General features: G+C 38.0%; 1 protein-coding gene across 3 annotated transcripts in view; it reads left to right on the plus strand.

Moving 5' to 3' along the window:
* Positions 1–24,606, plus strand: part of AGBL4 (AGBL carboxypeptidase 4) — a 1,079,895-nt gene that overhangs the window by 321,435 nt on the left and 733,854 nt on the right. The window lies entirely within an intron of this gene.

Below are 24,606 nucleotides of genomic sequence, written 5' to 3' on the forward strand. Positions count from 1 at the left end.
TGCCTCAGGCAAATCCAGAGAGCTTTGCTTTATCCTGTTAAATAAGAGAGAAAACAAAAATGACCAGTAGTTTTACTGGAGAAGCAAGGAAAAGTAATTGTGAGAAACATCCTAGGAATAAATATTTATTCCTTGAACACCAAGTCTCTGGTAGCGTCCTGCTAAATGTTACAGAAACAGATGAATAAAACACAGACACTGACTTTAAGAAACTCAGAGTCTAGCAAATTAAAAGGATTCTGCACAGCAAAAGGGAACTATCAACAAATCGAAAAAGCAACCAACCAAATCGAAGAAGATACTTGAAGACAATACTTCTGATAAGGGGTTATTATCCAAAATATATATATAAAAAAAACCTCATGCAAGTCAACAACAAAAGAACACAAACAATCAAATTAAAAAATGGCCAAAGGACCTAAACAGACACTTCTCCTAAGAAGACATACAAACGGCCAACAGATATATGAAAAGATGCTCAACTTCACTAGCTATTAGGGAAATGCAAATCAAAACAGCAATGAGATAACCACCTCACCCCAGTCAGAATGGCTATCATCAACAAGACAAATATTGACAAGTGTTGGAGAGGCTGTGGAGGAAAAGGAACCCTCATACACTGTTGGTGGGAATGCAGACTGGTGCAGCCACGATGGGAAATGGTATGCAGGTTCCTCAAAAATTTAAGAATAGAATTACTATATAACCCAACAATCCTTCTTTTGGTTATCTGCCTGAAAAATTTGAAAACACTGATTTGTAAATATATATGTACCCTCATGTTCATTACAGCATTATTCTGTCAGTAGCCAAGACATGTAAACATCTGAAGTGTCCTTTGATAGATGATTGGATAAAGAAGATGTGCTACATACATATATACAATGGAATGCTCTGCCATAAGAAAAGATAGTGCCGTTTGTGACAACATGGATGGATCTCGAGATTATCATGCTAAGTGAAATAAGTCAGATAGAAAAAGTCGAGAACCATATGACTTCACTCACATGTGGGGTATAAAACTAAAAGCAACAAATTAACAAGATAAAGAGGGTCAAATATATAGTGACGGAAGAAGATTTGACTTTGGGTGGTGAACACACAATGCGATATACAGATGATATAGAATTATACGCTTGAAACCTATATAATTTTATTAACCAATGTCACCCCAATAAATTTAATAAAATTTAAAAAACAAACGCATAGCCTAGCAGACAAGACAGCCAAGTAAACATTTCATTATTAGTATAAACCATAACAACCCCCAAATCTCAGTGGATTAACATAAAAGTTTACTTCTCTTTTAGATAGAATTACATGGGTTAGTAGGGGAACTCAACTCCAGTGTCAGTTGGACCTAGATTTGTGCATCTAACTGGCAGATAAGGGAAGAGCAAGAGTAGCAGATTGGGTTTGGATGAACTGAACATCTTCCATGCATACTCCCTTTGCTAGACATGGTCTATAGTCCTACCCACCTGCAGGGAATGCTGAGAAATGTATTCTGTGTGTGCCTCGGAAGAAAAAGAACTGGAGTTTGGTGAACACATGGCATTATCTTCGTACAATAATCATTTAGGGCATTTGTGCTGTAACATCAACACAAGCCTTATGGGAAGAAGAGGACATTTTTAAATTTAAAGTTTATTGGGGTGACAATGGTTAGTAAAGTTACACAGATTTCAGGTGTACTATTCTGTAATACATCATCCATATGTCACATTATGTGTTCCCCACCCAGAGTCAGTTCTCTTTCCATCACCATGTATTTGATTCCATTTACCCTCATCTACCACTCCCTCCGCCCTTACCCTCTGGTAACCACTAAACCATTGTCTGTGTCTATGAGTTTTTGTTTCTTTGTCTTGTTCCTTTGTTGATTTCAGTTTTATATGTGGGATATAAAACTGAAAAAAGAAGGGGAGTTTTTTAACTTAGTCTGTGGTACAGGGATGAAGGTAGGAATCAGGAATGGCTTCCCAGAAGATATGACACTTAAACTGACTTTTGAAGGACATTTTAGAGTTAGCCAGGTTAAGAGTAGGGTTCCAAGTAGTGAGTTGGAAGACATGAGCAAATGCAAACAGGCATAAAATATCAAGGTGTATGCTTAGAGAACTTCTGACTCAAACTTACTTACATCTAGATCTTACATTTTCATGAGAGACACAAGACTTTTGATCATCTCCAGTTCTGAGGTTAGGGGAAGTTCTGGATAATACTGATACATTCTAACTCAATTGTTCTGATCAAAAATGCATTGCCCAATTTTCAAAATCAAAGAAGTACTTTTTGAAACTCGTTGAAAGTCAAACAGCCAGCATGACCTAGTTAAGAACTCTATTCAAACAAGAAAAAGAAAAAGAACTTGGAAATGAATTTCCCTGAAAATCATATCTATCTATTTATGAAGACACAGAAACATATTTTAAGGATGTGTGGAGAAGCACAATTTGGTACCTTTTTTCTCCTCCAATTAAATTGGCAGCAACATTTTCTGTTGTAATACTTTTTTGTAAGATGTTTTGCTGTGAGCCCATTGAAGAACAGTTTATATAAAAGATAATTTGATTAAAATCTAATTCTCTCTTGTACCTCCATTTATAATGTTGCAATTGGGTAGCAAAGTCTAAGGCTCTGGCATACCCTAGAGCTCTTGGATTTTATAAATGTCCCTGTGTTGCTTAAGACTAAAATCTAGCTGCATCAGAATTTCCTCTTAAGAGGAAATAAAGTTCTTGGCTCAGACAGGGATTTCAAAACAGGAGTTACTGCACTGAAAGACACATTTTTTGGACCACTTTTAAACACGAGAAAAATGAATAGTACATCTAAATATGGAATCCATATCGATAGAACGGGAGGTAGGGTGGGCGTCCACAAGTGCTTAGGGGAAAAGCAGGAGGGAAGTAATTTAAAATAGGACCAATAGTGTTTGTCTTGAAACTTGGCAGGCAAATCTAGAATTTCATATTTGGACGATAGCAGAGAAAGTCAAGGAATGAGAGTTTCCAGGCAAGTCCACAAATATAATAGTAAACCAATACAGGTAAAATTAAATTGTGCTAATACATAGAAAGCGTTTACCATTTAATAAGTGTTCAGTAAACATTAGCTATTACTATTATTATTAGTGTTTGTTTTGCCTTATTGGACATTTAATTCAAAAGAAGCTCTTCTTGCTTATGCTTTTCTTTTTTTTTCCTCTTGCAATTGTTTTCTTGGTGACAAGTGTTGAAAACATTTAAATTGATGCACTACCTCTCGCAGAGCTTGCTCCCCTGAGCCTGTCCCTTTAACCCCCTCCAGACGAGGTTTTGGGCTCCTCTCACTCCACCACGCATACCTTAGGCTTTTCTCCTTGAGCATTAATTACAACTTTGAACTTGACTGGACGCAATTTGAAGACAGCAACAGATGCTTTTTCATCCCTGTTTTCCCGGGGACACTACTGTGTGTTTGGCACAGCATAGACTCGCGAATATTTGACTGAATGGCCAACAACTTACAGTTTCCTTAGCCCTTTCACACCTGTCATATCCTCAGGTAAGCATATAGATGTTATTACAAACAAGAACACTAAGGCTTCGAAAGGGTTAAGATGTTTGCCCAAGGTGGGAAGTGGTGTAGTCATTATGCCATCCAGCCTGTCTAGCTCTCGGCTTCCTATGCTTTTCACCATAACACACCACATTTTCTTGCAATTTATGATGGTGAGAAATAACAGTAGCCTGAACACCAAGAGACCTGGGTTCTAATATTGCTCTGCTCCTCTTTTAGGGCGCTGATAATATCAGATGTCTTATCTTCTTCACCACATGCCTGAGAACTCATCGAGGGCAGGAACAGCTATCCTATTCACCTCTTCATCCCCAGCACACAGCACAGGGTGGGGAGGTGGGGCACACAGTAGGTTCTCTGTATACAGCTATGTGACTGATTGAATGAATGAGTGGATGGACACCGTTATTTTTGATCATAACAATAGCAACAATCATGGCATTCTATACAAATAAATACAAAGCACGTTAGCATCGTTACCTTCTTTTATCCTAAGCTCACTCTGGATTTGACAAAGCTAGTTTGTTATCTGTGTTTTAGAGTGAGGCAAACTGAATTTCAGAGGTCTCAGTAATACACCAAAATCCATACCTTTGATTTAGAGCTTGGATACCAACCCAGATGTGTCTGACTCCACATATCAGGCCTTTTGGTCACGATCAATCTGTTCCAAAGCTGGAGAAGTTTTTATGTTTACAGAAGGCAGACGCAAAGAGGACCAAAGCTCTGATAAATAGAAAGAATACCAATATTACTGATAGAACTTCCGGTCGTTTGGGCTGTCAGAAATAGAGATTCCTTTGGGTGTACTTTTTTTTTTTTAATTGCTGTTTGTTTGTTTATTTATCATAGTTGACATGTAATATTATTTTAGTTTTGGGTGTAAAACACAGTGAGTTTACACTTTACTAAGTGATCACCCCATTATGTCTAGTAGGGATGTACTTTTCTATCAGTACTTCTCAAACTTCACTTGTATCCACGTCGGCGGAGATCTCATCAAATGCAGGTTCTGATTTGGTAGGTGTGCCACTGACCTGAGAGTCTCCATTTCTAACTGCTTTTCCTGTGATGCTGATACTGCCTTCAATAAGCAAGGCTTCAGATAGCCAGACTTTCTCTCTCCCACATGGGCCCTCTCTGCTCCTAAGCCTGGGCTCTGCGGGCTGGGCTGACTCAGTCTTTGTAGTCCCCGCTCTTCCCCTTGTCTCCAGGGATAGGATTTATCCCAACATGATTTTTCTGAGTAACCATTTTCAGTTCACACAGGGAATTAGCACCTACATTTATAGTCACGTGGGCAGGGATTTGAACATGGAAGGCACGGAGTTAATCTGTTGATTTTCTTCATCGGCATAGACTGCACAACATGTCTGCGACCTCCAACTGAAATGTAAAAGCTCCCAAAGGGACGGCTTGAGATTTACCTTGTTAGACAGATGCCTTTGGGAAGCACTGCTGCGTCCCAGAGGGATCAGCGGGGATCCGGAGAGCATCCTTGTTCACTCTGAGAGCAGACGAAGCACTGGGGAAGTCATGAAAAGAGAATGAGGCTGGGCATCTCTGCCATTACCTAGCTAAGCCAGCTTCAACAAGCACTCTAGGTTTTAGCATTTGCAGCTGTAAAATGGAAAGTATGTTACCTATCCCAGAGAACTGCTGTCAAAATTGCAAGTAATACTATGTCTCTTCTATAACATCATGAACTTCTTAGAGGTAGAACTTGTGTTACATTGGACTTCTGCCAACCGGAGCTCTGAATACAATGCTTTCTGTATAATAGACCACCGGACCGGTTACAGATGGCCTAATAAAGAAACATTTATCTGGGAAAATACTGGAACATGCAAAAACATTATAATACTCATATTTTTGTATATTGCTTTAGTATTGCAAAGAAGAACATCTACTTTTCCAATCAGTTACAAAGCTATGCCTTCCCATTATACTTCAGACAGAGACACAATTCCTTAACAAAGCCTGTAATGCTGTTAATGAACTAGCACTTGCTCGTCTCTAGACTTGGCTCAGACTGCTCTCCTCCATGATCTCTGCACACCCGTCAGGAGAACTACAGTAGTATTTCAGTCCCTTGAATGCAACATATACCTTTTAGGCACAGGGAGAATGAAGGTTGTTCTCTTTGCCAAAAATGCACAACCCATTCTGTCCTTTATAATCCTTTATACTTTACCTCAACCATCAACTACCCCCAAAGAAATTGTCCATGACCCCACTGATTAAGCCTGAGTTTTGATTTTTTTTTCTTTTTCATATGAGCTGGTACATTCAAAGCACATACCACACTTGTAATTATTTTTTTTTCTTTTTAAAGTAATTTTTCAATTTTCAATAACAATTTACATTCAATATTACATTAGTTTCAGGTGTACAACATAATGGTTAGACATTCATATAACTTATGAAGTGATCACCCCGATAAATCTAGTACCTATCTGATACCATACATAGTTATTACAATATTATTGACTATATTCCCTATGTTATACTTTACACCCCCATGAGTGTTTTGTAACTACCAATTTGTACTTCTTAATCCCGTTACTGTTTTCACCTGTTCCATCAACATATTCTCTGTATCTATGAGTTCATCTCTGTTTTACTCATTTATTTTGTCTTTTAGATTACACATATAAGTAAAATCATATGACATCTGACATTTGTACGTATGACATTTATCTTTCTCTCTCTAACTTATCTTATTTTACTTAGCGTAGTACCCACTAGATCCATCTATATTGTTGCAGATGGCAAGATGTCGCTCTTTTTCACGGCTAAGTAATACTCCATTGTATATATGTACCACATCTTCTTTATCCATTCATCTATTGATGGGCACTTAGGTTGCTTTCCTTTCTTGGGTACTGTAAATAGTGCTGCAATGACTATATAGATACGTATGTCTTTTCAAATTAGTGTGTTGTGTTTCTTCAGATAAATACCCAGAAGTGGAATTGCTAGGTCCTTCTTTGTCTCTTGTTATAACCTTTGTTTTAAAGTCTGTGTTGTCTGATATAAATATTGCTACCCCACTTTGTTGTTTGTTTGTTTGTTTCCATTTGCATGAAATATCTTTTTCCATCCCTTTACTATCAGTCCATGTGTGTCTTTTGATCTGAAATGAGTCTCTTATAGACAGCGTATGTAAAGGTCATGTTTTCTTATCCATTCAGCCAACCAATGTCTTTTGATTGGAACATTTAATCCATTTACAATGAAAGTAATTGTTGATAGATATGTAGTTATTGTCATTTTATTATTGATATTTTTGATCTTTGTTTTTTCTTCTTAAAGACGTTTCTTGTAATACTTATTTGATGGTGATAAACTCCTTTAGCTTTTTCTTGTCTGGGAATCTCTTTTATCTGTCCTTCAATTCTAAATGATAGCTTCACTGGGTAGAGTAATAAAAATGCAGAATACTTCCTGAATTTGCATGTTATCCTTGCACAGGGGCCATACTAATCTTTGTATCATTCCAATTTCAGTATACCATGTTTTCCCGAAAATAAGGCCTAGCCAGACAATCAGCTCTAATGCATCTTTTGGAGCAAAAATTAATATAAGACCCGGTATTATATTATATTATATTATATTATATTATATTATATTATATTATATTATATTATATTAATTACTCAGTCTTATAGTAAAATAAGACCAGGTTTTATATTAATTTTTGCTCCAGAAGACGCATTAGAGCTGGTTGTCCGGCTGGGTCTTATTTTCGGGGAAACATGGTATGTGCTGCTGAAGCAAACACAGTAATTAAATATTTTTTAAGATTATTCACTCAGTATCCTCTGCAAGTAAAATACGAGTTCAGTGAGGGTAGGGTTTGTTATCTTATTCATTACAGTCACCACAGTTCTTGGCTCAATGCTTTCCACATAGAAATATTTATCAAATATTGTCAGAATTGATAAAATATTGGAATTATATTATTACATTATTTTAAGTCCTTTTGGTATATTAATCTAAATATTGGATTAATTAATTTATATTATTATGTTGTTATTAATCCTTTTAATATTTTCCTTAAGAGTCAAATATAGAGTATGTTACATTTGTACTAGCCCTTTCCTTTTTAATTAAATTTATTGTTTTGACAATGATTAATAAAATTACATAGGTTTCAAGTGTAAAATTCTATAATATATCATCTGTGTATCACTTTGTGTGCTCACCATCAAGAGGCAGTTCTTCTATCACCATATATTTGACCCCCTTTACTTTCTTCTACTTTCCCCCCCAGCCCCCTTCTACTACTACTTTCTACTTTCCCCCCCAGCCCCCTTACTCTCTGGTAACCACTAAACTGTTGTCTATGTCTGTGAGTTTATATTTCTTTGTTTATCTTGTTCCATTGTTGCTTGCAGTTTATATCCCACATATAAGTGAAGTCATATGGGTCTCGACTTTTTCTGTCTGACTTATTTCACTTAGCACAGTAATCTCAATATCCATCCGTGTTGTCACAACTCGCAGTATTTTGTCTTTTCTTATCGCTGAGTAGCATTCCCTTGTGTATATATACAATATCTTCTTTATCTAATCATCTGTCAAAGGGCACTTTTCTATAAATTCTCTTCCTTAAAAATCTCATCAAGACAACTTTTAAAATAGTTATTTGTAACTTGATTTTTTGAAAAAGATACTGAAGATGACTGAGGTTAAGTGGTTTGATCAAGTCTGCACAGCCCATTTGTAGCAGAACCTAGATTAATTAACAGGTGAGGGACAGCCAGATAGGTTTCACTTGCCAGAAAGCGTGATTGTGTACCCTTGTGTGGTACTCTGATATTGGACCACTGACCTATATTCCAATTTAAAATGTGTATCTTATCATTCAGATCCCCAAGCAGTAGTAGGAGGGGCATATGAAGAAATATCTAATTTATTTACGTGTGTAAAATATGTATTACATAATAAAAACTTATTTTATTTTTCATTCTTAGGTACTCTTACAGTGTTGAATAAGGATAAGCCATGAAAAGTTGAGGCAAAGGTCTGGGATGGTTTAGTGCAGCAATCATCAGTTCCCCAGAAGAAGGTGTAAGTGGCACAGAGTTTCCCAAACTTGCTTGAACATGACAATCATCTGGGGAACTTGTTAAACAAACAGATTCCCAGACCCTTCCTCAGCGGGTCTGGGGTGAGGCCCAGAAATCTGCATGTTTAGCTAATACCCCAGATCAAAAGGGTGGGTAACGGTGAAATGTTATGAAAAAGGTTTAAATGGACAAAGACTAACATCCTGATCTGGGAAAAGGGCTGTGAACTCTTTGTGGCAAAATGCTGGGGGTGCCAAAAACATGTATACAAGTGGACACTTTGGTCAACGTTGCTCAAGCAGTGGTTTGCCTTAATCAGAAGTGTCTAGACGCTGGTGGTAACCACTTTGAGCACCTCTTGTAATTGCAGAACTCAAATGTGACTTGTATTCACCTTTTGTTATTGGTATATGTTATTACAGTTTTAATACAGTTTTCTTTTCTTAAAATGTGTGTACATTTTTGGCACCCTCTGTAGTTTAGACTCTAGAAGACACGCTGACAGCTCCTGGAGGTGTGTGCTGAGCCTGACTTAGGCTGATGAGGGTGTGGCCTGAGAATACCCAACACTGATTTCCAGCACTGTATCTACAGTAGAGGCACAGATTGGCTGCTGGGATTCAAGTGAGAGGTATAACTGGGTGGTTAAGGACTGAAATGCAAGGCTCCTGAAATCTCCAATGAAGGCACAGATCTGCAGGCATCGTTAGGGGATTAGTGTTGTGTCTTGTTAGACAGTCTAAGTGTGTATAACATCAGTAATGGGAGCCCGGCTCAGGTACATTCAGCAAATATTCTGTAATATGTACTTGGTTTCAAGTCCTAAACTGAGTATTGGGATTCGTAGAATCTGGAAGGAAACATTAACAAATGTATACATTCCCCTCATACAGTGGGTAATGAGATCACAGACTACTCAATTTTGTCATTTCTTATTCTATCTGAATCTTCTCTGAACTCTAGGGCTTCTCAGAGCACAATTTAAATACCACTTTCTTAGAGGGTGAATAAAAGATGATAAAGGAGAGGTGGGTCCAGAAAGCTGGGAAGAGGACATGCAAATTAGAAGTAACACAAGAACAAAGGCACAGACTTATCAGAAATCTCCCTTTCCTGAGGGAAGTACTAGTATTTCAAAGTGTTTTGAGAATAGTGTGTAAGGGCTGGTGGACAGAAATGAGGCTAGATAAGTAAGTAGAGTTCAGGTTCCGAATGGTCTCGAAGGCCATGCTAAGGAGCCTTGACCTTTTCTTTTTTTTTTTTCCAGATGATGCCAATGGATTATTTTAACCATAAAAGAAATGTGGTCATATTGACGTGTTTTGTTTTGTTTTGTTTTTAATCCCGGCCGTAGCATTGTAGATGGGCAACATAGTTAGCCAAAATATGTTCTCAAGAGAAGGCAGTGGGAGGTGTGTCAGAGGAGCTGGACCCTGATGCGTGGGAAGGAGGCCATCAGAGAGCAGGAGGAAAGAGTTCCGTCAAACTAGATGAGGAAGCAGGAAGGGCAGCATGTAACGTGGACAAGACAGAAAGGTGTGTGCTGGCTTTCGCCCACATTTACTGCTATCCAGCAAGCAATGTGAAGGCTCTGTCTCTGTGGATATCCTTGAAGGAACCAGTAGCCCGGAAATGTTGGAGATGAATTAGCAGTGTTCTCACAGCTGGTTAAGCCACACACGGGTGTTTAGGCAAAAGGTTTGAGAGTGAAGGGCTAGAGTCCAGCTTCTTGTGAAGGAAACAGATGGGAGCGAGGCAAAGCCGTCATCATTGTGGGAAAGGAGAACTTTAGGTGAATTCCTGGAGTAAAAGCCAGAATTGGGATAAGAAAACCAATTATGGGCATTAGACAACATTTATTAGGAAAGAGCTCCGATTTTATGATGTAATTCAGGAACTTAGGGGTAGTCACAGCACATGACCAATATTGAAGACACCAAGGAAAGACACCAGGGATGATGGAGACTTCTGGCCTGTTAATTCACTTTTCTGAATTGCAGTGATTCCATCTATAGATGGGGATGATCTTATCTATTTCACAGAGTTGTTGAAAGTATTAACTATGCTAATCAAGGTGAAAGCTCCTACCATTGTGAGGAGACACAATAGGTTTCCTTTTTGAAGGAAATTGAAGCTTTCTGCTTTGATTCAGAATGTGTCAAACAGCAGGGGTTAGCCCAGTCCCTCACGTGGAGCTGAGCGATTTGGCTTGGATAAGGAAGGGGAAGGAGAAGGCAAATTTTTAGAAATGAAACTGTGATGCTACCCAAAGTGTGTGAGGCTGGAATCTTGCTAGACTAGACTAGGAGGAAACCAGTCCAAGGGAGGTCTTGGAATGGCCTTCCTGTGTTGCATTCAATTCCCTGAAAATCAGACCGGGTCTTGTATTAATTTTTGCTCCAAAAGACGCATTAGGGCTTATGGTCGGGGGATGTCATCCTGAAAAATAATGCTAGGGCTTGTTTTCTGGTTGGTCTTACTTTCAGGGAAGCACGGTATGTGCACATGAATCTAGGTGGAACAATTTAAAGCATAAAATTCACATTCTAGTGTGGACCATGTCATTCTCATCCAGAAGGCACATTTAGAAAATTAAAGTGAAATGCATAATTCTAAAGCTTCAATAAGAGCTCCTCTTTTGCATGACTTTTAACTACTGACTATACTGAATTGCTTTCCCTAGCAAGATGGCTTTTGTAGTTGATTACATGTTAAATAAAAAACTTGGCTATATGAGGACTCATAAAAAGCAATTAATTTTAACCTAAGGTACATAATTGCAATGAATTGCTAAGGTACAAAGAGAAGAATGGGACACAATGTAAGGTTTCAAAACCCCATGTGCTTTCTTGTTTCCATTCTTAGGAAGTTCCTAGAAGAGATCCTACATGGGTGTATTTTAGGCTGTGCCATTTTGTGTCTCTCTACTCTCTTCAAGCCGGCTAGTTAACTGTCTTCCCTCATCCTCCCTTCATTTCTTGCAGTCTTTGCAAATGAACTTCATTGGTCCAAGGTCTCTTTCTCCCTTATATATGGACACACTTTTTACATCAGTTGAGTTTGTTTTATTTTTTATTTTTCTTATTAAGAACACCTTCTCGCATAGCAGAGGTACTCCAAAGCAGGTAGACTCTGTTCACAGAACTATTAAATAGTTTTTGAGTCTTCTACTCTTCCAAATCTCCCTCTCTTCCTTCCATCGATCACTCTTTTTCTGACTCTTTGGTTTAATGAACTATTTGATTAACCCCTTTAGCATTAAGAACCACCCTGCTTGTTTTTGCTAAAGAATTTCAAGGACGTTCTTCTCCAGGGTAGTGTCTCAGATGCCTTCTCTGGATATAGCTTTTATCACTTGTTTCTCCTTAAGCCTGAAGGGATAGATCAGAAACTATGATGTACTGTCAATGGTACCACATGTCTACATGTTTATAAGTTAGATCACTGAGTAATGGAGCAGTGAGCTTTAAACCTCTCACCCTTCTTGTCTTTTCAGTTCATTATTGCGGCAATCACAGTCACTTTCTTTTTTAAAAACATATTTTTTTTAGCTACAATTGACATTCAATATCATTTTATATTAGTTTCAGGTGTACAGCATAGTGGTTAGACATTTATATAATTTATGCAGTGACTCCCAATTAGTCTAATACCCACCTGGCACTATATATAGTTGCTGCAACATTATTGACTGTATTCTCTATGCTGTACTTTATAACCCGGTGACTAGTTTGTAACTACCAATTTGTATTTCTTAATCCCTTCACCTTTTTCACCCAGCTCCCCAATCCCCTCCCACCTGGCAACCATCAGTTTGTTCTCTGTATCTATGAGTCACTTTCCGCTAGTTTGTTCATATTTTTCTTGTGTTTTTTTGACAATGTTGCAACTAGGTGCAGTCAGCTGCCTTCCATGGCCATATGATTATAACAATAACTCAGATGCAGAGAGCTTACTCTACGCTAGCTCATACATTTATCTGTATTGACTAATTTATGTACTATATAGGTACATATTAATTAACTTAATTATTCAGTAACCTTATCAGATAAAAACTGTTATTAGCCTCATTTTTTTATCATATGAAGAAATTGGAGCTCAGAGAGACTAAATGACTTGCCCAAGGTCTCACAGTTAATAACTAGCAGAACTAGGACCCAGTCCTACCCTGGAGCCAGTGCTCTTAAATATTGTTACATTTGTGTAAGGCTGTTTTTGAAGCATGTTAACAGCAACCCCAAAATCATTCCCATTTTACAAATGAGGAAATGGAGGCTCTAAGATATAATGGATATGCTGCAAATCACATAGCTGGTAAGAAGTAACACTGGGGTATGAACCAAGGTTATTCATTTTAAATTTAGAAATTTTTACCAAACAGTTGATATTCTAATTTTAAGCATCTGGGAATATTTTTGTGTCTGATTTAACTTGCAGGTATGTATGCACAGACCTGTATGCCTGTGTGTGTATATGTGTGCATTCATACATATATATGGATATATATCCTTTTACATTAGCACACATATAAGTAAGTATCATGTGGATAAATTTTTAACTTTTAATTTGGTTACTATGTAAGTGTAAAAAATGTGATGATTCTTTTGAAAAAACATTAGTACATCATTTGTTATGCCTTTAACAAAGACTATATCCATATAATCAAAATTTATCTTATTGGAAAATTGGTATTTTTGACATTGACATCTGGAGTTGAAATCTAAGGATAATCCACTTTAACCAGGTGGTATACTTCCTAAACATAAAGTGCAGAGCTTTTTTTGGTGCAACTCCCTGGTTTTCATATGTTCTCTAAGTCCTTTATCTGATGTGGGGTGTTGGGCTATGGTAGGTAGAAATAGTTTTTGTCATCCCATGATCTGATTTTTAATCCTGATTCTACTTCTGACCTCCAGCAAATTCCTTTCACTTAACTTTTTTCTCTAAGAATCGGTATTTTAATCTGCTAAAAATAAGTAACTTTTCTGACCTTTAGAAGTTCTCCCACTAATTTTCTTTTCACATAGCTGTCAGAGTGATAGTTCTAAAACATTGCCCAGATCATGTCATTAACCTCCTTAAAATCCATTTCTCACTACCCCCTGTTTTAAGGATAAAGTTCAAATTCTTTAGCTGGACTCTAACAGCTCTTTATAACCTATATTCTGGTTTTATCCCTCTTGAGCTTTCCTTACTCTCCCTACACTCGAGTGGTACTTCAGCCCAAGTTCACCTAATTATTAATAGGTTCAAGTTTAGAACCCAGATTCTGTAACATTAAGTAAAATGCTTTTTCCATTCTAACATCATCTCTAACAAACCTCTAGAAGTAACTTATTAGTGAAGTGTATTCCGCTTACTATCTCCAGAGCATGCTTCTATCTCATCTTTTCTTTGATGAATAAATAAAACAATCAATTAGTACTTATTTTTGTACCACTCTGATAGCTGCTATGTAATTTGATATAAGTAAGATACAGTCCTTCTGTTAGGAGCCCACAGTTTAGTAGAAGAGATGAAGCCAAAAAAAAATTCTAATTAAGGTAGAGTCTGCCTCTCTCCTCTGACATAATGTAACGTAGATCAGAGGAGAGGGATAGAGGCAGGGAGGAGGTGGGAAAGGGCCCAGGACTGGGGATCAGGAGGCCTGGATTCTGATCCCAGCCATGCTGTTAACTTTCTGTGACCTCACATAAATCATTCCCCTCTCTAGGCCTCAGTTGCCCCATCTAAAAGTGTATGGGTTTGGAGTAGCATTAGATGCCTAAGACTCAAGTGAACTCTAAGATTGTCACCACTTTTATCCCTAACATGTATTACTCCTCCAAAGTAAAAGGAATGACTACCATTAGTTGAGTGCTCCCTATGTGCCAGCCACTGTTTTTAATACTTTCCATGTACCTATACCTCACAACAACCCTGTGAAATATGTATTATTATTACCATTCTAATTCTGTAGATTAGGAGGCTGAGTTACAGTTTAAGTAAGTGATTGATCTGTGATTTCAACCGAGGCTTTTGTGTTTGCAGAGCAGTTCTTTGTGGCTTCTTCAAGATTTTCGCTCTCACAGCAAGACTTGCATGGCGCTCGAGGTTTCCGCTCTGTGGATTGGAGCATTACTGTTCCATATATTACTTGGTCAGGTTTTAACAGTGTAGGCACACCTTCAATGCACACTCATTGGCAAATGTAGTGACTCTTGGAATCAACGCTTATCATCTCTCACTCCAGATAATGCCACTTCAAAGAACGTGTAAGAAGGCTATGCGCATGTTTCTGAAGATTCTTAAAATTTTACAACAATGAGCATTCCCCACGGCTAGTACTTGAGAAGCATGCTTAACAATACAGCCCAACGGATCTTATCAAAATAAATAAAGGGAATAGTGCAATTCAAATTTTTCTTATGTATTTCCTATTTATTCACCAACCCATAAAATTGATAATTGAAATAAGGCTCCTTTGTATTAATGTGAGTTTAATAATGTACTACACTCTGTGGGTTTGTATATATGAATATGTCTGCATATTCATATGAGGACCACCAGTCCTCAACAACACTGTGAGCTAGGGTGGACATTAATTATTCTCCTTATTACAGATGAGGAATTTGAACCTCAAAGAGATAAAGTGGCCCCTTTTAGGCCTCACACCTGCAAGGGGAATAACTAGGACTTGAAATCAGGTTTCCCTGATTCCAAAGTCGGCAATTCCTTTCACTACGCATAGTGCCCCCCCCCCCCGCATTTTTCACACATGATTTTATTTAAGTCTGGGATGGATCAGGCTAACGAGAGTCCTTGTGGTTGCAGTCAGGCCCAGAGATCAGCACGGTTACTGAACCTCCACCGCAGCTGGCAAGAGCCAGCGAAAGACTAACCAGACTGCCTTGCAGGCAGGGAAGACATACGCAGGCTTCGGTCAGGACCATGGAGAGCTCTCCGTGAGCTTTATATTCTTGGCATCCTGGGCTTCATTCACCCTCAGGTCTAGAAAAAAGCCTTGTCTGCTGAGATCCAGCCTGCTCTGTAGCTGCCAGGAGGGACCCTCCTGGTTCATATGTATATACAATTCATTCACAGTGCTTTTTGTTGCGGTTTTGCTGTTGTTTGTGTGATGATTTGTTCACCGTCTTCTCCCACACACAGGTACACACTGTAGCCCACACCTGCTTTCAGGTCAAGGCCACATCTGCTTTTACTCATTATCGTATCCGCCATTGCTAAGAACAATGCCTGCAATTTTGTGAGCACTCAACAAACATTTGTTAAATAAGCGCTGAGTGCATACAACTATCACGTGTTACACACCTACTCAGTGCTGGGCTCTGTTCTGGGTGCGGCTACCTTTTTGCCTGTTGAACCTACTGAATCGCAATCACTCCCTGAGAGAGTAAGGAAGGACACTATCAGCTTGTATGACCTCATGGCCAAAATTCTTGAGAGACCTGCATATATTATTGCTTCTAGAGTCTCACTTCCCATTCAGTCTTCAACCTATTGCAGTCTAGTGTCTCCACCGCTCTATTGGAATGGCTCCCTTGATAAACCTTGAGATATCTTTTATAACCTCATCTCACACGTTATCCAGCATCTGGCATTGTCAATCACTCCTCTTCCCCCTGTGCTCTCTTATCTTTCCTGGCAATATTCTACTTTGGTTTTCCTCTCACATCTCCATCTACTTCCTGTTCTCCTTCTTGAATTTCCTTTCTTTTGACGACCCTTAAGTTTTGGATTTCCTAGGGTTCCATCCTCCTCTCTTCACACAATTCCCTTCTTTTCTAATTCACAATATTTAGTTCCTATGATATTAGCTACTATCTACAAACTAACCCTTATTGAATCTATCATTTCATACCTAGATATTCTTATAAGGTTTTAGCTCACATTTTCAAACGTCTGTTGGCCAGTGGAATGGACAATTCCTTGCAGAGAATGTTGTGGGGATAAAAGCATAATGGTGAGAAAGCTTCTAGCATGTTTGGGTGTGAGTATAAATAGTTAAAGACATTCATTTGATCTCATTAATGCAGATTATTTTTGCAAAAAGAAAAAAAAAACTAGTATAAAATAGGTACCTGATAAACATTTCTGAATATATAAAACAGTGAATGAATGAACTAGAGGAATTGATAGGTCTAGAACACTCTCTAGTAGGTATTTTACAAATGTAATTTAATATTGTAACAACTAATAATATATTGCATGTTTTATATATTTTTAATTTATTTACACCCCCCTTGTCCCATTACCGCTACCATCATTCAAGCCTCCATTTTTCCTGATTTAGATCACTTTCTCCCCTCTAATCTGTCTTCTATATAATTGCCAAAATCATCTTTTTAAAAAGCAAATTTGGTCATGTCAGTGTTCTGCTCAAACTCTTCAATTACTCTAATTTTCTATAAGATAAAGAAATAACTCTTTAGGTTACGTTCTAGAGCTGTCCCTTTCTGTGCTCTAGTCACCTGGAACTACTTTCTGTCGTTTCATTATATTTTGTCCATTCTTTCTAAAACTTCAGCTACTTAAGAAGGCCTTGCTGTTCTCTTACCCCAGCCTTTTATACATGCTGTGTTATCTGTCTTACATGCTTTGTTTGAACTTTGCTCCTTTGGCAATTTAGCTCATTGTCAAGTGCTCAGTACTGTGTCTGGCATGTAGTAAACATTCTACAAATGCAGGGAATGCCATTGTCACCATTGCTTTTGTTGTCACCGTCATCGCCGTAGTCACCATCATCATCATCAGCAGCAGCAGCAGCCATGAGGGATTCTAACCTGTCAGAGGTGTCAGGGATTTTACACATTACTTAGTTCAATTTACATTTTATATATTCTTTATTGGGGTGACAGTGGTTAGTAAAGTTACATAGGTTTCAGGTGTCCAGTTCTGTAACACATCGTCTATATATCACAGTGTGTTCTTAAATAGATCCAGGAAATGGAGGAAGTCTGTTCAGGCATATGAAGTTTGTGAGAAAGATGCCAAATCAAGAGAGCTAGAAGCTAGCTAAACTGACTTTATCCACTGCCCCGATAGGCCTCTTAGGGATTTGAAATTATTTTACCTTTTAACCAATTAACAGCAGCAATTGATGTAGAGGAAAGAGCGTGGTCATTCTTAGCTGGGCTCAACTCCAGGCTCTTCTATTTACTTGATAATATTATTTAATTCACAGAGCTGTTACAATGGACACTGTGTATGGAATACCTAACACAAACCTTGGCACAAAGAAAATGCTCCCTCCTTGCCTCCTATTTGGTCTCTGTCCTCTCATACATGTAGGCAAGAGGTATTCTGGGACCTTATAATTATGCCGGTCAAAACAGTGGTTGGCTTTTAAAACTTGCAGGAGGGAAATATCATGGGAAGAAAATTAAGAGCATATTGTCTTCAGCGTGAGCAGAAACTCAAAATAGATTGCTGCGCACGGGTTTCTAGTTGTGCTGGGGAATGCAGCCAGCTGAGTACAGCATGGCGCTATCGTGGGACTCTGCCAGCTTTGCCCTCCCTGCACGTGGGACAGGTGCGTCTGTGCCCATGGCCCATATTGCGCGTCCAGAGGAGATTCAGTCAGGTTTAGATTCAGTAAGAGTTACAGAGGGGCCTGCAGAAGGGTCCAGGAACCCTGAACCTGCTTCCTGCATTTTTTGTGCTCAGGAATTCAGACCGCTGTCTGCAGAAAGTTTTACAGAACTGTTTACCTAGTGTAAGGAAGAAAGTGCCCTCATACATGGTCTGCTTTTTTTCTTCCTGACTCTATCTCCGTCTCTCAGCCCTGCCCTTTCCCTTTTGAGCTTGGCTATATAAGACTGGGAAGATCTTCAATTGGGGCATTTGGAATATTTCTGTCCTCCTGTGTGGAAAGCTGAAACTGTATCAAAGAAAACTGGAACTGTCATTCATCAAGAGGAAATGAAGTAGCATCTATTGATTTTGTAGATTTTCTTCATTAGTTTTTATTAATCCTCTGCAGTAGATATTGTTTTTTAACAAGAGAAGAAGCTGAGATATTAATAAACCAATGATTATAATAACTTAAGGAAGGTCGCAAAGTTCGTGAGCCCAGATTTTAAATGAAGGCCTATCTGATTTCCACTTTCCCATGTAATTCCCAAGTAGCTGTGTCATCTATCTTCACTTCTTGGCTAAGCTGTCTTCTTTAGGGCCTCTGGATTGTGTTTGCACCCATATTCACCAAGGAAATCCAGATTATATACTCCCAATCCTCGCTACTGATTGCTTCATCCTTTCCGCTCCCCAAGGGTGGCTTTCCTCTTCAACTCTTACTTTTAGATGAATTGTGTGACCTTGATCACTTGAAGAATCACTTTCTGATTGTCTTCTCCCAAATGCTCATTAGATGTGAATTGCACCATTTTCTAAAAATAGCCACTAGATCGTATTGTTTCATGGTATGCAACAGTGCTAAGAAGACATACGTGTGTGCTGCAACAAAAGTTTTGGTACTGATCTCATTAGTTTGACAGTTTGGAGGAGTAAAGGAAAGAGGGAGAGAGAGGGAGGGATGCAGGATTAGAGGGAAGTAACTGTTCCTGAGATTAGGAATGAATTTAGCTTCTCTGAGCCTTAGTTCCTTTTCCAGACTATAAGGAGAGTCATCTCTGCCTTTTCTTCCTCGAAAGGTTAGTGTGAGATCAATGAAGACATAGATGTAAAAGTATTTTACAGATTTTAAAATGCCTTAAAATCATAGATTTTGCTAATAACATTCAACATTTAAAAAAATAACAAAGTGTTTTCACATGCATTTTTTTCTCTCTCTTGCCTGTTTGTCAATATTTTGGACCATGAATTATTATTCCATTACCCACATTTTCTTTACTTGTGTGAGAGTCCTGGATTCCCTGGAGTCTATGGCAGGAGTTGGAGGAAACAGTCTTTAACCTGAGGCTGCTGGAACCCTGAAATCAAAGAAAGGAGCGGAACCACAAAACCTGCAGAACAGAGTAGGTAGAGAGCCAGAGTCTGAAAAGCCAAAAATAAGCAGAGTGTCTAAACAGGGTGCCTGCACTGGAAATGTGACCACAAAAATATGGAAGTCTGTAATATGAGTGCAGGATGAGCCAAGTGTAGGATGGGCAATTTCTTGGTGTAGGCTTGGCTATTTGCAACTGACTATGTGTTGGCCACATTTAAATAAGAACCTGGGTTATTATGGACACATATTATATGGATGTTTTCATTTTGATGTGTTCCATCTGACTATCAAACTGCTCTTCCAGATGGCTCTCATAAATCACTTTCCAGGCAGTGGGGGCCGGTGGGGTTCTTGGAGCTGAATTCACACAGTGACCACAGCTATTTGTGCATTCATGTTTTTTTTCAAAGTTGTCATCCTTTCTAGTTTCATTGAAAAACGTGACACTTTTTTTTAAAGATATAGAATAATTCACCTCACTTGTTTCTTTTGTGAGGGATTTCTACTTTGCTTTGGAGCTGTATCATCTCAGAAGTAATGTTCTCTTTCTTACCATCTATGAACATGTATATGTGTATTAGTCAGGGTTCTCAAGAGAAACAGAACCAATAGGATGTTTAAATATATAAGGAAGATGTATTATAAGTAATCAGTTGCCATGACTGTGGAGCGGCTGGCAAGTCCAAAATCTGCAGTGTGGCCTGACAAGCTGGAGACCCTGAAAAGCTAATCTTGCAGTTCCAGTCCAAAGGACTATAGGCTAGAGATCCAGGAAAGCCAGTGATACAGACGAAATCTGAAGGCAGGTTGCTGGAGAATTCTCTCTTGCTTGGGGAGGCTGGTTTTCTGTTCTGTTCAGGTCTTTGACTGATTGGATGAGGCTCACTCGTATTATGGAAGGCAATCTGCTTACTCAAAGTTCACTGAGTAACATTTAAAATGTTAATATCATCCAAATAACCCTGCAAGGTAACCCATAAAATTAACTGTCCCAGTGTGTAAAAAGAAAAGATGATGTAACAAGGTCCTTATATACCTATTTTATACTTGCATTGCATTGATTGTATTTCTCCATATTTTGAAGTTTTAGTTTTGTTTTATTTTATATGTAGCTAGAGATTTTAAGTTTTATTTGTTTTAAAGAAACTTTTAGACATTGACCAAATATTATCAAATACAATATAAAATATGTTTGTAATACTAAACCATGGCACAACAGAATGAATTCATTATTTTTCCCAGATTTATTACGATATAATTGACATGTAATATCATGTAAGTTAAAGGTGTACAGTGTATTGATTTAATACCCTTACATGTTGCAAAATGATTACCAGCATAGCATTCGCTCCTCCATCGTGTCACATAATTGCCATTTCTCTTTTGTGGTGCGAACGTTTAAGATTTACTCTCTTAACCACTTTCAAGTATTTAATACATTATTGTTAATTATACTAATTTATTATTTTAATCAATCAGTTAATTAAACAAAACAAGACTGTGGTAGTCTTTGGAAATTCAAATGTAATTCAAGATATACTGAATCACGACCAATGTGGTTCTTACAGTCTAGTGGTGCTTACACAAAAGGTGATTACACGTCTTATGACAAGTGCTATGACAGAAAGAGTAGGGATGTATATTTATCTGCTTGGGCTACTATAACAAATTACCATACAATGGATGGCTTAAACAACAGGAATTTATTTTCTTACAACTCTGGAGGCTAGAAGTTCATGAACAAGGTGCCCGAGAATTTGGTTTTTGGTAAAAGCTGTCTTCCCGACTTGTAGACAGCCACCTTCTCACTATGTTCTTACATGGCCTTTCCTGAGTGCACACATGTGGAGAAAGAGAGTGAGTGAGCTCTCTTGGTTTTCTTTTTATAAGGAGACTAATCTTGTTGGATCAGGGTCTCACTCTGACGACCTCATTTAACTTTGATTACTTCCATAGAGGCCCAGTCTCCAAATATAGCCACCTCGGGGGGTTAGAACTTTAACATAGAATTTTATTTGTGGGGGGGAGGGTGAACAACAAATATTCAGTCCATAACAAGGGGGCTGTGACTCATATATTAAAGACCCAAGTCAGACATGGGGGTGTTAAGCTAAGAAATTATTTTTTAGTTTAGACTTGAAGAATAAAACGAAGTTAGCCAAATAAATGGGAGAGGACAAAGGAATGACTGGATGGGGGTGGGGAGAGAAAGAAAGAAAGTGTGACACTTTGTAAAGAACGAAGTTAGTTCATGATAGTTGTTACTTAGAATAGGGTAGGAGGTAGGAAGTAAGAAATGGGAAGTAGTGGGCGTGGAAAGGTAAACAGGGGCCAGATCAAGCAGGGCCATAAGCCTACTTTAGAGGCTAGGTTGTGTTTTAATGGCAATGAGAAGGCATTGAAGAGTTTTACTTAAAAGAGTGTCATTATCAAGTTTGTTATTTTAGAAACAGAGCTTTGTCTGTAGTGTGGAAACTGGATTAGATAGGGAGAAATCTGCGACTGGGAGAACTTTTAGGAGGCTCTTAAAAGTCACCATGGCAATAAAAAAAAAGGGGACCTAACACAGTGGGGATGGAGCGAAACGGCCAAATTAAAAATGTATTTCTAGATAGAATTAATATTTCATAGTTAGACATGGGTATAAGAGAAAGGAAGGAGTCAAAGGTTTTTCAAATTTCTGACTTGAATGACTGAATGGCGAGTTATACTGTTTGCAGAGAAAGGAGACAAAAGAGGGTTTTGTTTTGGGGAGCATTTTGGACATATTGTATTAAAAGTATCCAAAGCAACCATGGGGTGATGTCCTTAATGCAATTGAAAATACTGCCTGAAATTCACAGAAAGTATCTGCTTTGGAGATTTATATTTATGACTTTTCAATGTATTGATGGTAATTGAAGCATAGGTATGTATGCCATCACCCAGTAGGAGAAGAGAATCAAGAACGAAATTATAAGAAACTAACATTTCAAGAGTATGCAGAATAAGAGGAATGCACAACAGAGGAGAAAAAAAAGAGCAGCTACAGGAAGAGGAATAAATCTAGGAAGTCAGGGGAAGAGGAAATCAACAAAAGTGCCATCAAGTAAGACAAGCACTTAGAAAAATCCCATGAGTTTGCCAAAGGTCTTCAGTGATCTTAAGAAAAGCAGTTTAATGGCCAACAGATAAAAGGTATTTGAAAAGATGCTCAACTTCACTAGCTATTAGGGAAATGCAAATGAAAACCACAATGAGATACCACCTCACTCCTTTTTGAATGGCTATCATCAACAAGACAGCTAATAACAAGGGAAGAGAGGTTGTGGAGAAAATGGAACCCTCATACACTGTTGGTGGGAATGTAAATTGGTACAGCCACTATGGAAAACAGTATGGCAGTTCCTCAAAAAATTAAGAATACAATTACCATATGACCCAGCAATCTCTTTCCTGGGTATCTACCAAAAAATCTGCAAACATTTATCTGTAAAGCTATACGTACCCCTATGATCATTGTAGCATTATTCATGGTGGCCAAGACATGGAAACAACTGAAGTGTTGTTCGATAGATGATTGGATAAAGATGTGGTACATATACACAACGGAATACTATTCTGCCATAAGAAGAGATGAAATACTGCCATTTGTGACAAGATGGATGGATATTGAGATTATCATGCTAAGTGAAATAGGTCAGACAGAAAAAGTCGAGAATCATATGATTTCACTCATATGTGGGATATAAAACAAAGCTACAAACGAACAAGACCAATAACCAACAAAAATCTCATAGATACGGACAACAGTTTAGTGGTTACCAGGGGGTAAGGGAGTAACGGGAAGTAGAAGAAGGTAAAGGGTCAAATATATGGGGACAGAGGAATTTGATTTTGGGTGGTGAATACACAATGTAATATATAGATGATGTATTATAGGATTGTACGCTTGAAACCTGTGTAATTTTATTAACCAATGTCACAACAATAAATTTAATAAAAAATAAATAAAAGAGAAAAGTAGTTTAAGAAGATCCCGTGTTGGATCAAGTCATAACGTAATGGATTGAGGAATAAGTGGTAGGTAAGGAAGTGAAGATAGAGAACACATTCTTTAAAAAGTTACCTTATACTTTAGTTAGAACTAGTCTGGAAGTTATTGATTCCTCTTTTTGTAATCCTAGCCTTCATATCTAATCCATTGGTAAATCTGTCCTCAAAACATATCCCATTTCATGTATTTCTTTTTTCTTTACTACTTCAACATTAATTGAAACCTCTGTCATTGTTTACCTGGACTATGACCTGTCATCTCATCCCTCTGCTTCCAGAGTAATCTTTTGAAAATGTAAACCAGATCTTGTTGCTCCCCTGCTTAACACATTTAATAGCTGTAATTGTACTTTTAATAAATTCCAAACATCATACAGCTCACACAGCTATAATCCATCAAGCCACTGCTTTAGTCTCCTACCTCATCTTGTTTCACTCTGTTCATGCCCACTGGACTCTAGCCATCTTGATACATTTATTCCTCAAATAATTTGTGGTTGTTACTGCAGCTTTTTGCACTAGCTTTTCTCAGTGCCTAGGATACTTTTCCTGGGATCTGTACTTATCTAGTTCCTTTATTTAAATTTCACCCTATAAGTCACCTCTTTAGGGTGAGTTTTCAGACCAATCTAACCACCCAACACTTTTTACTCTTATTTTACTTCTCTGCACAGTATCTGTAACTCTGATATTTTCTTTGTTTTTTGTTTTTTGTTTATTTTTGTTTGTATTCCCTTCAATAAAAAAGTAAGCTATATAAGGAGTCCCTTTATCCTATTCACTATTATTCCTGAACCTAGCACAATTTTTGACATATAGTAGGCTTCCAAATAAATTTATCAGATGTTTGTGTGGATAGATGGATGGAATTTTTATGGAGATTGGGAGAACTGATTGTTGGCTAGAGAAAGACAGGGCATCAAGAAAGGCCAGTATTTTAAATTGGAGAGACATGAGTATAATTTGAATGCTGATGGGAAGGAA

Source organism: Rhinolophus hipposideros (genome assembly GCF_964194185.1).
Source record: "Rhinolophus hipposideros genome assembly, chromosome: 8".
NCBI lineage: Eukaryota > Metazoa > Chordata > Mammalia > Chiroptera > Rhinolophidae > Rhinolophus > Rhinolophus hipposideros.